The 4,036-nt window shown below is 45.3% G+C and overlaps 1 pseudogene; it reads right to left on the bottom strand.

Annotated features, from left to right (window-relative positions):
• Window positions 1–2,640: 2,640 nt before the first annotated feature.
• LOC112588690 (histone-lysine N-methyltransferase SETMAR-like) lies at window positions 2,641–3,149 on the bottom strand (annotated as a pseudogene).
• Window positions 3,150–4,036: the final 887 nt, after the last annotated feature.

Genomic DNA, 4,036 nt, shown 5'->3' with positions numbered 1-4,036 from the left:
GGCATAGGCGACGGTGGTCTAGAAGGTTCGAGCGCTCGATAGCAACCGCGGGACCCAGGTTCGAGTCTGGCCTACACCGCCGCCATGTTTTTTCTTTTGACGTATGCGTGACGTCATCACACACATACTGTAAGAACCTTCACTAGACGTCTACTAGCAACAGGCAGCAATGGTCTAGGAGGTTCGAGCGTCCGATAGCAACCGCGGGACCCAGGTTCGAGTCTGGCCTACACCGCCGCCATGTTTTTTCTTTTGACGTATGCGTGACGTCATCACACACATACTGTAAGAACCTTCACTAGACGTCTACTAGCAACAGGCAGCAATGGTCTAGGAGGTTCGAATACGGGGGAGCGATGCCCCGGTTGGGGCCGGGACCGCTCCCCTACAAATCCTCCCCTCCCTGACTAGCAGGGAGGGGAGGTAAGGAGGGAGGGCGGATGTCCTCTCCCTCCTTGACAGGAGACACCAGAAGGCCAACCGGCGGGGGGTAACCCTCGTCGGGGACCGCGCCCTGGATTCCCTTCGTGGAACAGGACGCGGTACACAGATGGCGAGGGGCTCCCGGAAGGGAGCCCTGGGGCCGGGGGGTTGGGGAGGGAATACGGGAGTAGTTCCCCCGACTCCCCTCCTCACGGTCCGACAGGTAGACATCCCGCAGAGGTTTTAGTCGGTAAGAGTCCGACATAACCCCCTTCCCCCCCAAGGGGAGGGGGTATCCATGATGGATTTCCCCTGCGTGACCAAAAAAAAAAATGGTCTAGGAGGTTCGAGCGTCCGATAGCAACCCGCGGGGCCCAGGTTCGAGTCTACCTACAGCCCGACGCGTTTTTCTCTCGTGACGTCACAGCCGCCATCTTGCTCATAGAATCAAAGATTCTGGGGTGGAGCAGGAGGGTCCCAATAAAGAGGGGGTATCAGTTAAAAGGGGGGATCAATTAAGAGGGTGAATCAATATACAGGGGAGATCAATATACAGGGGAGATCAATAAACAGGGGGGATCAATAAAGAGGGGGTATCAATTAAGGGGGGGTATCAATTAAGAGGGGGATCAATAAAAAGGGGGATCAATTAAGAGAGGGAATCAATTAAGAGGGTGTATCAATTAGGGGGGGTTATTAATTAAAAAATGTTAATTAATAAATAATTGCTTTTGCATAATTAATTAGCAGTTTGAGTTAGAATCCCCCTTGCTTTACTACTTACTATGATGTATGATAAAAGATTGGGGTTTTTATTTAAAAAAGTGATAATCAGTGAATATCTCGAAAATGGCGCAATCTGTAAACAAAATAATATCGCTATCTTATATCCACCTTCAAACCAAACAATTTTGTCTGAAACGTTTCTTTGTATCTTTCGAAACATTTGAGTGGATAAATTAAAATGAGTCACTCTGTGTTATCTCAAATAGCCAAACCTGCGCGAGCAAATTTCGAGGAAAGTTTGCTATCAATTTTTGATGACAGATGCGTAACAAATTTAATGCAGGATCTATATTATCAAATTCTGTTGCCGTCAAATATGTAACAAAACTTGCCATCGTGCAACTCGCAGAAAAAACGCGCAAATTCTGCTGTGAATAACATTTAGCGCTAGATTATGCGTAGCAAGATTCGCGCAATTTTGTTGCAAATTTGCTGCAAGTTCCCCAGCAGCAGACCTTGATCCCAAAACACGAGCTGAATGCGGACACAGATAGCCTATGGTTTTGATATGAGTTTTTGATCGAATTTGCTGCAAATATGCAGTCAATTTGCTTACTGGGATATTGCAATGCTACATTATAATATTTTTGCAAACAAACATTCTACTGTTGCTGTATTTGTGTGGGAAGATGTTAATTTTCAATTCTTCACTTCTATAAATGAAATCGTACGGTGTATTATTAGGGGGACCGGAAAGTAATGTCGCTTTCTTACATTAAATTCAAACGAATAAATTTTTAATAAGTCTTTATTTTTAATCAATAATATAATCACCCTCGTTATCAACAACCTTTTGCCATCTAGTGTGCAAATTTTCAATACTGGACCGATAAAAATCAATTGGTTTTTGAGTAAAATATCTCGAGATGGCATTTTGGATATCATCCAAATTTTCAAATTTTTTGCCACTAAGAAAATGTAGGGATCGGAATAAATGGAAATCCGAGGGTGCGATATCGGGCGAGTATGGTGGGTGAGGCAGTACCTCCCACCCCAATTCATTAATTTTTTCCAGTGTTCGCCTTGCACAGTGCGGTCTTGCATTGTCGTGTTGCAGAATGACGCCCTTTCTGTTGACAATCGCCGGATACTTTTCGATTAAAGATTGGTTCACTCGATCCAATTGTTCACAATAAAGGTCTGCATTAACAGTTTGTCCAAGTTTCAGCACTTCAAAGTGAACAATTCCGCGAATACTCCACCAAACACACAGAAGCGCCTTTTTGGGATGTAAACCCGGCTTCGCAGTACTTCGTGGTGATTCATTTGAAGAGAGCCACTGCCTTTTGCGTTTTGGATTATCATATAGGATGATTTTTCGCCTCCAGTGATCAAACGATCAAAAAACGGTTCTGTATGGTGCCGTTGAAGCAATACGTTGCATGTGATGGATCGGTTGGCTTTGTTCTCTTCGGACAGATTATGGGGGACCTAAACACCTGCTTTGCTTATTTTTCCAATCTGCTGTAAATGTTTCTGAATGGTCGACCAAGGTTGGTTAAGGGTGTTTGACAGTTCCTCGATTGTTTGACATGGATTTGCTTCCACTTTTGCCCTTAGCATGTCGTTGTCTAATGTTGTTGGTCTTCCTGATCGATAGGAGTCAGAGAGATCAAAATTACCGGATCTGAACTTGGAAAACCATCTTTGGCATTTACGAACGTCTAATGCATTTGGATAAACATCGCAAATGGTTTGGTCGCAACTGTTGCGTTACTACCCTTGCGAAACTCAAAAAGCATACAATGCCGGATATGCTCTTCTGGTATTTGGCTGGCCATTTCACCCCAAATTACAAAAAAAGAGTTTAATATTGAATTATTTAGAAGTGAACAAGTCACAATAACCTTAAAATGACTTTGGCACGCCTTCGAGATACACAATGAGCTGACAAATGACAATCAAATATCGACATGCACAGAAACGACATTACTTTCCGGTCCCCCTAATATATCATACAACTCAATTTAATGTTTCGAAATTTAACATAAAGAAATGAAACTATTAATTATGCAAGTTCTCGTTCGGATGGATATGTGTAGTCGCGCTCCGTCGCGCTTCCCCAACAGAATATTTAAAAGCAAAGAATAACGCGTCTTGTCGACCAACAAGCGTGCATCCCGTTGCCTTGACGACCCCGTCAACAACGCCGCTGCTCGCGCCAGCGCCGTCATTGTGTTTCTGTTGCTCCTTCCCGCAACAGGTTCTGGACTGTTCGAGTAGTGTCGTGTAGTGCATCTTTCTGAATATGGGAAATCTTCGCATAAATCTAGAAAGTGTAAGATTTCTCCTTCCCGGGATCGTTTGGCGAGGCTGGAGGACAAGCTAGCGCACCTAATCGACATGTTAGAGCGCAAAGAGAATAGGACGCCCCAGCGTTCCCCTGTTCTGTCGCCTCTGTCATCATTGCCGAGTCGTTCGACGTCTCCGGAATTCCCCGCTGAACCACGGTTGGAACAATTTTTGGGGGCGGAGACTGAGTTCATTCCGGTAGACCCTGTCCCGGATGTCTTTTGTGAGGCAGCGCCTGCAAGTCAGGAAGGGCCAGTCCAGCGAGACTCAGATGTGTACGTGCTTTCTGGACCTATATTTGGAGAATATAGGCGGAAAAATCGACACAGCCTTTCACAGCCGCCGAATAACTCTGTCGGTGTTGCAGATTCGCCAGAGAGAGGTAATGTTACTTTTGCTCATCCTCTTATCCCGGAGGTTATGTCTTCCGATGCCTCGCAGTCGCTTGTTTTTCGGCCCGACGACGCTCTCGCTAGAAAGTTGTTTGCTGCGGAGCTTGATAAAGTGGAGGTGCCGCAATGGAATGATCATGTTC

Source organism: Harpegnathos saltator, unplaced genomic scaffold (assembly GCF_003227715.2).
Source record: "Harpegnathos saltator strain DR-91 unplaced genomic scaffold, Hsal_v8.6 scaffold27, whole genome shotgun sequence".
Taxonomy (NCBI): domain Eukaryota; kingdom Metazoa; phylum Arthropoda; class Insecta; order Hymenoptera; family Formicidae; genus Harpegnathos; species Harpegnathos saltator.
Note: the sequence above shows the minus strand (reverse complement) of the source record. Positions and strands in the feature narration are given on the sequence as shown.